This window comes from Nansenia antarctica, assembly GCF_963989245.1.
Source record: "Nansenia antarctica genome assembly, chromosome: 1".
Taxonomy (NCBI): domain Eukaryota; kingdom Metazoa; phylum Chordata; class Actinopteri; order Argentiniformes; family Microstomatidae; genus Nansenia; species Nansenia antarctica.
In genome coordinates this window covers 54,562,859-54,573,218 of record NC_137674.1, presented here as the reverse complement: position 1 = coordinate 54,573,218, position 10,360 = coordinate 54,562,859, and positions in this window count along the sequence as shown.

Sequence of the window (10,360 nt, the reverse complement as noted above, 5' to 3'; positions counted from 1 at the left end):
GCAACTGTGTGATGTTATAATGTCAATATGGACCAAAATCTCTAAGGAAGGAGCACCTTGTTGAATCTATGCCACAAAGAATTAAGGCAGTTCTGAAGGCAAAAGAGGGGGCCCAACCCGGTACCTAATAAAGTGGTGAGTGTATAGATACAGTATGTGGAGATGCGAGGGTATGCAAATATTAACAGACTGCTTACAGGCCGATGTGTCGATGTCCTCAGTGGCATATGAATGTTACAGCAGATCGTATTATAAGAAATAGCGAAGCCCTGAGTAATGCATGATATACACTCACGATGATGAACACTTTATTAGGAACACTTTACTAATATTGAGTAGGGCCTCCCTTTGCTCTCAAAACAGCCTCAATTCTTTGTGGTATTGATTCCACAAGATGTTGGAAACATTCCTTTGAGATTCTGGTCCATGATGACTTGATTGCGTCACGCAATTCCTGCAGATGTTTCAAGTGCACTTTCAAGCTGTGAATCTCCCATTCTACCACATCCCCACCCACAGAAAAGGACACACACTGGACCTGGTCTGCACCTCTGGCATCATCATCAGCAATCTGACCAGCACAGACCTCACTATCTCTGCCCGTCTGGCCATCACCCTGGACATAGACATCCCCACCCCCCATGACAAACAGAAACGCACCATAACATTCCGGAACCTCAAGTCCATTAACCTCTCCTCCTTCTCCTCCATCCTGGCTGACTCCATCTCTGACTCTGCCCTCACTCCAGGCGTCTCCCCCACTAAACTGGTCAACACCTACAATGATGCACTTTCCTCCTGCCTTGACCAGGTTGCTCCCACCAAAAGCAAATCTGTCTCCTTCACTCACTCTGCCTCCTGGTACACCGACCAACTCCACCATCTCAAAGCCAAAGGCCGTCAACTTGAACGCCTACACAAAAGAACTGGTCTCACTGTCCATTTGGATGCCTACAAACTTCAGCAACAACAATATAAAGAAGCCCTCAACAGTGCGCGCTCCTCCTACTATTCTTCATCATCGATTCTGGCCGTAACAACCCCAAATGCAAATGCAACCTATTTCTAACATTCTTTCAAACCAAAATGTACACAATACACAACCAGTTGACTGCTGCCTCTCCCACCACCCTCCCTGACCCCCATTCCAACCCCCCACGACCCCCAAGTCATCCTCTTACATCTTTCAGCCCAATAACTGATTCCGTCCTATCCTCCACAGTCACCAGCATGAAGTCCTCAACCTGCGCATTCCCTCCTCCCTAGTCAAAGCCTGTCTCCCCACACTCACCCCACTCATCACAAACATAATTAACTCCTCCCTGTCCACCGGCATTGTCCCCCCTGCCCTCAAGCTCGCTGCTATTACCCCCATCCTTAAAAAACCCGGTCTCGACCCTGACACCCCCAACAACTACCGACCCATTTCCAATCACACCTTCCTGTCCAAAATCCTTGAGAAAGTTGTTGCTGCCCAACTCAAATCCCACCTAGACTCCAATAACCTGTATGAACCATTCCAATCTGGCTTCCATTCCAAACACAGCACTGAAACAGCACTACTAAAAATCACCAATGACATACTCCTCTCTGCTGACTATGGCCGCCTCACTATCCTCATCCTCCTCAACCTCAGCGCTGCCTTTGACACCATCAACCATTCCATCCTCCTCACCCGTCTCCAACACAGGTGGACAGGTCCACCAACACTTGGACAGGTCCTCCGCCGCCACGGCCTCCGCTTCCACTGCTATGCCGATGACACCCAACTCTATCTCTCCCATCTGGCAACCCTGCTCGCGAGTCCAATTGTGACGTGGATGGATTGTAGCCAATCAAGAAGCGAGCTGACTTCTTCTTTTCGTTCTTCGCCACTTTATTTGCCCTGTCACACATACAGGTCAGTCAGGGTACTACGTTAGATCACGTTTGATCATGCAAGATTTCTGGCCTGGGGAACGCGACTCTAGACTGTCGTAACGATAATCTTTATGTATGGGGTGTGCTGAAATGGGAATATCGGCGCACACCACACACAATACGATCAAGGCTGTTCAATCCATGATTTCTTATCTTCATGTGTGGGGTCTGTCTCAGATAAAAAATATGTTAAGATTTAGAAAATCCTTATGTGTGTACCGGGCTTTAGTTGATACTTTGATTTTGTGCTTTAATAGTCACCTTTATACTTTAAAGAGTCTGATATGGTGACTTTAATTTGATTAGAAAACCATCCTTGGTGGATGTGTTCTTTGTGACTTTTTGTGATTTTGTATGAGGCGTTTGTTGGTTATTTCTAATTCTATTTCTTCATTGCTAAAAGACACTATATTGTCATGGTCAAATAAACTATCTTTAATTGTACCTTTAAAATGAACACCGGTGTTAGATCTTAGCAACATTTATGCTTCTGTCTGTCAGACACACACATGACACAGACCCACACACACACACATACCGGTACTCTATTCTCAGGTCACTCAGACACACACATTCTGTTCCTTCCAGGTCAGCCTGCTCTTCAGGGGTAGCAATAACGCCACAATATGCAGACTCGAGAGGTTGTTATCTTAAACCTTGGGGGTTAGGCGCCAGGGCACAGACAGAGGGTGGTCGAGAGAGTATTTAAGCCTGTCTGTATGTCATAATGATGTCGTTGAGTTCGTTGAATGTCGTGGAATGGTCGTTGAATGCCGTATGCTGAGATACTGTGCTGATGAACCATTCGCTGGCTGTCTTAATAAATCAAGTACAGAGATTCCGACCCGTGTTGAACATTCTATTTTCTTGTCAAATCGTGTATGCTGCGCACCTAATCTATCCTGAGATGACACACAACGCATTTAAGATCACAATCCTCAATAGATTGATCCATTCCATCATTTTACCGACAAGAAGATTCTACAATTGGTTTCCGTGACCCAGGATTTAGCGACTGAACTTTTGAACTGGTACATCGTGGTAACAGTGAGCCGGCGGACAGCAAAAACAAAGACGTGCACCCCTCCACTCCCTTCCTGACAGAGGAGAGGAACTCCGTGGTGACAGGTGGCTCCAGTCCGTGCTTACAGCAAAGATCAACTAAAAAGTGAGTTCTAAAAATCTAGTTGTCTCAATAAAGTCTATAGTTGGCTATTGATAAAGTCTATAGTTGTCTCAATAAAGTCTATAGGTGGCTATTGATAAAGTATATAGTTGTCTCAATAAAGTCTATAGTTGTCTATTGATAAAGTCTATAGTTGTCTCAATAAAGTCCATAGTTGGCTATTGATAAAGTCTATAGTTGTCTCAATAAAGTCCATAGTTGGCTATTGATAAAGTCTATAGTTGTCTCAATAAAGTCTATAGTGGTCTAGAGCTTAAGTCTATAGTTGTCTATTGATCAAGTCTAGTTGTCTGCTGGTAAGTCTATAGTTTGTCTATCGACAAGCCTATAGAAAGTCCAGTGGTCTATCGAAACAGGAGATATGATACAGTCTCCCTGACGACAAATGCATAATACAGGTGGTGGCTTTGTCTAGTATGGGAGAAATCTGAAAACTAATCATAACAAGCTTGTGGGGAATTTTCTGTGTCCATACAATTGGGAATAAAGCGGACAGGATAGGCTACTGTCTTACTGTGATATTGGGATCTTGTAGAACAAACAGTCTACATATCAAGAAAAAACAAGCTTGTGGGTAATTGGTGCTTCCTTTGTCAATACAATTGGTGATAAAGAATAATAAGGGAGATTTGGGGAAGTTGATATAGACGTTGTGTGTCATACATTGATTCAGTGACCCAACCAAGTTTAAGAGTTGAGTTATTCTCAGAGGAAAAAAGGACTCTGTGTCTGGTAACCTTGGCCAGATTCAACACACAGACTCGACACACACACACACACACACACAGTTCACTTTGTCCCTCTCCCTCGCTTGCCTCTCTACACGGGCTAGTCTAGTCTTAGAATGTCACTACAAGCTGTTTCAGAAATGAGTTTGACTAGCTGTGTCTATCATCATGAAGTGATTAAGGCAGAGGAGAAATTAGCACAAGCTAACATGCAGAATTCATCCTCGGTGGAGGGGGGAGCATGGGACCACGTGTGGTGTGTTTACAATGAGTCTGAAGAGGAGGGGGAGAGCGCCGTCTCCTCATCTGGCCCACAAGGCCGAGGAGGGAGTGTGGCGTACCGTTATGTCCCAGAATGGGACCTGTTAGAACACTGGCTGGAAGTCTGTAGACGAAAGAACTATGACACAGGCCAACAATCTTTGTAGGAGACCCCTCTGTCGTGTGTCAGGGCAGAGGGGGGAGAGAGAATGACTGATGTGTGTCACTATTGTGGCAAAGCAGGCCATTGGGCCAGGGAGATTTGGCTGTATCTTGCAAGGACACACACACAGGTTCTGCAGGAATTATCATAATAATCGAGAGTGTGACTAAAATGTGCATCTGGTGTAATTGAAGTTAAATGGAACTAAAAAGTTGAACTTTTGATGGCATTATCTTACAAATGTGATCATTGCATCTCAGTATCTCAATTTGACAATTGCTTCTGGGGAAATTGTAAAGTATTGGGTTTCAACACTCCAAAAGAGGGACAATAATGGCATGGGTCACTGGTGCAGAGCCTTCGAACTACAGATCTACACTGTTTAGAGTGTGGGGGCCTATTCAGGGTGAAGATGACATTTTGGGAAATCACAGCTGATGTCTCAATATGTCCCCCACTGTACCATACCTACAGGTGTGTCTGCAGGGAAAGATATGAGTGTTGAAACCAGGGGGGAGGTTATAACAGAAATTGTGGAGGTTATAAGAGTTTTGCAGTTTTGCCTGAAGTGGGAAAAAGTAAAATGAGAAAAATAGCAGCGTTGAACAAAAACATGTTTTGAGAAAGAATACAGTGGTGTTTGAATTTTCGAAGATACTGCTTGGTTGGTTTGTGTCCTGTGTTCCAGACAACAATCTGATTGGAGCTGGAAGAGTGCGGCCGATGAAACCAGGGGGGGGAGAACAACCAGGCCTCCTGTTCTCACACGGCCCAGCAGAGGACTTGAACAGGGAGAGCCGAGACGAGTCTACAGGGAGAGCCGAGACGAGTCTACAGGGAGAGCTGAGACGAGTCTACAGGGAAAGCCGAGACGAGTTTACAGGGAGAGCCGAGACGAGTCTACAAGGAGAGCCAAGACGAGTCTACAGGAGGAAGGGGGAGATCCACCTCTCTTCTAAAGATTAAAGATTGAATATCGAACATTAGGAATATTGGACTGTGTAAAATAAAATAAAAATGCAAATTGATTAACCTTTCTTCCCTAGGTGACTCTGGTGAATGGGAATGTGGTGTAGGTTAATAGGATGTAAACAATATGGTTATGAGATTGTTAATCCCTTTTTTTACAGTAAAAGTGTATGCATTAAAGATTAGACAGGGTAGGCTGTGGCCTTTGACCAATGTCTACTAATCAGGCTGTTGAAAAATACTTTTCTAAAAACAAATTACTTGTTTTGGTAGTGTTATTGGAGTAACTATCATCTAGCAGGAGAGATCTATTCTACTCTCGAGGAGGGTCAATTAAGGGAACAGAACAGTAAGGTTTTGTTTAAATTAGTAGTAATGTAGGGGTCGAACTGATGGTCAAGGAGGTGAGAAACTAGCCGGTGCATTTGGCAATAACGACAGGGAGGTCTCTGTAGAGATTTGAACACCACCTGTGTTTTCTACATCCTTGACCATGGATGACCGTTAGAGTTCCAGGGAGGGGGTCGGTACTCAATCAACCGGACCCTGACTAGCGGAGGAACCGAGGGGGGACTTTTCTCCCGCATGATTTATGGCTGATTGCCAATTGTCTTAGACCAATATATGTAAATTAGTAATGTGGGGAGTTACTGGTTGAGAGATATAAGGAAGGTGTTGGGAACAGGAGTGGAGTTGCCTTTGCAAACGGATCTCGGCTGTATGCTATTGTGCTTTACAATAAATGCAGTCTAACTTGAACAATCAACAACTCTGATTTCTATAATAATTTACTAGTCAGTAATTGAGTAAAAATAAATAAGATATTGAAAGAATTGCCCACGACATGTTGTATATTTAATGTGTTGCTTTGTGGAATGTGTGTGTTGATGTTTTCACAGTGAGATTCTGTGTCTTCCACCAAGGTACACATGAATGACATCCAAGCACAGCTTGGTTTTGCCCTGTTAAGTTTTTAAACATAAAACGGTTAAGGCATTGTATACCGTATTTGGAGCTACACGTTTGCCAGCACTATAGGATGCAAAAGGCACAGGGGGCAGCGGGATGAGAAATGTGTAGCAACCTCTCACGCCTCAGCCACCACTCTGGCTACTGTAGCTACCGTAAAAGCCTCAGTGCTACATTGTGTTGCACTGTCACAGGATGACATCAGAAACTGATTTATGGTCAGTATACATAATATAATGGGTGTCTTTGTGTCCGCATATGGAGGCCTGGAACATAGGACACCCTGTTAATTGGTCTGTTTGTTGAGCATTTGCATTTGGTGGCATTACTAATGATTACACTGAGCTGCCATCTCCCCACTGGACACACATACAGTGCACAAGCACATACACATGCATAGATACTACACAAAACACACATACACACTGACATACAGTAGTTGCTGAGAGTGAGCTTTCACAGCTCTCATCCAGGTTTGCTCATTCACAAACACACTCATGCAAGAGCAATAGTTTCTTGATTCCACAGGATTATGCATTGAAGAGGGTATCGCTAGCTAAAAAGTAGGGTTGTCCCCAAAATGTTCTAGTTGATTCAGTTAAATTTGTTGAATTCACTTTTTACTTCCTACATCCCAAGAATCTGAATTGAGAGATGATATACAGTCGAATCTTCTCTCAACCCTCTACCATGGTGCATGACCTATCCAAGTCACTCATATATAAACTCCCCCAAAAAAGTTCGGAAACGTTATTTCGGTCGATTATTCCTCCCCTTTAATAATACCAATTGGTATTGTATTTTATATCGTTGGAAAGCCTGATTAGTCACCTTTACAACGAGGTACAACTTGTAAGCATCATGCATTCGTGGAATGAGCAACACAGCAAAATCCTTCTGTTGGTATTCACTCTCGTTTTGAGTTTCTTGGTGGATTGGATGATTACACTCTTCCATAGTAATAAGACAAAAAAACAACAACATATTGCCCATTTTTACACTTTATTCATTTTACACTGTCAGGGACCTCAGTAGCGTGTGGAAGATCCATACGCAGTCACAACAGTTTGGCACCTCCTCCTCATGCTGGTCACACACTGCTGTGGAATGGCATCCCATTCCTCAACCAGGATTTGCCACAAGTCAGCCAACACGGTTGCGTTGGTCACTCTGGCACGTACAGCACGCCCAAGCTGATCCCACAAGTGTTCAATTGGGTTGAGGTCTGGACTCACGGCAGGCCATTCCATCCTCTCCACTCCCAAATTCTGGAGGTACTCTGTGATGATCCTGGCTCTGTGGGGATGAGTGTTGTCCTCCTGGAGGATGGAGTTAGGTCCCAGATTCTGGAGATATGGGATCGCCACTGGCTCCAGAATATCATTCTGATATCTCACTGCATTGAGATTGCCTTCAATGATAACAAGTTCTGTTTTGCCTGTGAGAGAGATACCACCCCACACCATGACACTGCCCCCATTGAAAGAATATTGCAGGGGATTTTGGCAAATTTCTTTGGGCCGCTACCCACACGGTTAGCTGTGTTGCTCATTCCACAAATGCATGATCCTTACAAGTTGTACCTCGTTGTAAAGGTGACTAATCAGGCTTTCCAACTATATAAAATACCATAACAATTGTGTTGTGTCCTGCCCTTTAAGACGGAATCACGTGTTAGACTAGGGAGGAAGTTGAAGTGTATGCTGGGTAGTTGGCTGCCATACTCATTCATGCTGAGAAGTTATGTTGAGTAGTTTGCTGCTATACTGATGCTGTAAAGAATAAACCTGCGTTTGATGGACCACGTTCTCTATCTACTATTATTACTTACAAGTCCAGTCCGGACATCACAATTGGCGACGAGTAATCGGAGTTACTAGTTTTTACAATGGCTGTAAACGTGCCGTTTCCCTGTTTTTTCCTGCCTGCGCCTGGTGAGCCCACCATTCCATTCAAGACATGGCGGCGAATTTTTGAGAACTATTTGCTGGTCATCAATGCTAGCGGTAATGCTTGGCCTGCTGCACGGCGTAGAGCCGTCTTACTACACTGCCTGGGCACCGAGGGACAGCGTCTCTTCTACTCGCTCCCGAACACAGGTGCAGATTACGACACTGCAATGACTGCGTTGGAGGAGTACTTTGTGCCCAAGACAAACACTGTTGCTGAACGCCATGCTTTCCGTAAGAGAGTACAGATGCAGAATGAAACGGTCCTTCAGTATGTGATTGCACTACGTGAACTTGCAGCTACGTGCGACTATGGCGATCGTGCGGATGAGGCGATCCGTGATCAGCTAGTTGAACATCTACACAACCCGCGGATCCGTGAAAGACTTTTGATGGACAATAAACTTACACTGGAAAGGGCCATGACAACTGCTACACAGATTGAGGCTGCTACGGAGCAAGCTAAGGCCTTCTGTGAGCCGCGGGCTGCATCTGTGCAGGCGGTGCAGCACACTCCACAACGAAAAGGGGGACAGTGGGGTAAGCGTACAAAGCCTAGGGAGGCTTCACAGCGGAAAACATGTTACCGCTGTGGATCAGATGGACATTTAGCTAATGCAACTAACTGCCCAGCTGCATCAGTTACATGCAGACAATGCAACAGAGTGGGTCACTTTGCCAAGGTGTGTCGCAGTACACAGACACACACCAAGGAGGTACGTGAGGTTGATCTCCCTGAATTTACAGTGTTATATACTGAACATTCTGCACGTAATAGTGATAAGATCACATGCACTGTGGAGATTATTTCAGAACACTCACAGTCCAGTAAAGTGGAATTGCTGGTTGACACTGGTTCATCTGTCTCTATACTGCCACAGAGCATCTACGCACAGTACTTTAAAAACATTCCACTTACTGAACCGACTGCCAGGCTGGTGTCTTACTCTAAAACCAGCATTCCAGTGCTGGGGTGCATGTCTGCTGATGTTTCTCTCCATGGCCGCACTGCTCCAGGTACCTTCTTCATTGTGGAGAGGGGGACCTCACTGATGGGGAGGGACCTAATGACTGTGTTAAGTGTGCATATTGCAAACAACAAAGTGGTGCCTCCTAATGACTCTGCATCTCTGCCTACTCCTGTGCTCCAGTGCACTACTGCATCTGCTCCCGCTGCTGTAGGGTGTGCAGAAAACTTTGTGCACCGCGTGAAGGTCGATTCCTCTGTCACACCGGTACGCCAAAAGCTGCGCCGGCTACCGCTGTCTGTCAGAGACGCAGTTTCTGATGAACTGAAGCGCTTACTCGCTGCTGGAGTGATCGAACCTGTCGACGCCTCTGCTTGGGTGTCCCCCATTGTCGTCATACAAAAGAAGACTGGAAAAATAAGGATGTGTGTCGACCTGCGTGAGCCCAATAAGGCGGTCATTATTGACGCCTTTCCACTGCCTCATATGGATGAGCTCCTTTCCAGCCTGAAAGGCTCCACCATCTTCTCATCCATTGACCTGGCTAACGCCTACTACCAGGTGCCTCTTGCTGAGGAGTCACGCGACCTAACGGCATTCATCACCCATGATGGACTGTATCGGTTCTGCCGTGTGCCATATGGACTGGCATCAGCGCCAGCTGCCTTTCAGAAGATGATGAGCATCATTCTCGCTGACCTGCCGGGTGTGGAGTACTACATTGATGATGTCATCATACATGGCAGTGACAGGCACACACATGACGAGGCTCTTAAAGTTACCCTGCAACGTCTGAAATCTGCTGGCTTGCAGCTTAATAACGACAAATGCCGTTTCCGTGAGCCCAGTCTACCATTCCTGGGTCACACTGTCTCTGCTGATGGTCTGCTTCCAGACACTGTACGCATACAGGCCATCGCTGAGGCTCCAGCACCCACTGACGCTACTACACTGCGTTCCTTCCTCGGCTTACCTCTGCCTGCTGCATCTGCTCCGGCTGACGACGACACGGAGTACGTTGCTCTTCTCACCTCTACTAGTGAGTCTCTCTCTGCTGCTGACCTGGACTCTGCCTGTGCCTCATGTCCCGAGCTCACAATGCTCCGCGTCATCATCTCAAGTGGTTGGCCTCCTTCCTCTAAAGGTCTCGACCCTGTCTTGCTACCATACTACCCACTCCGCCATGAACTGTCTGTGAAGGACAGCTTCATATTTCGAGGCTCCAGAGTGCTTGTCCCTGACGCTCT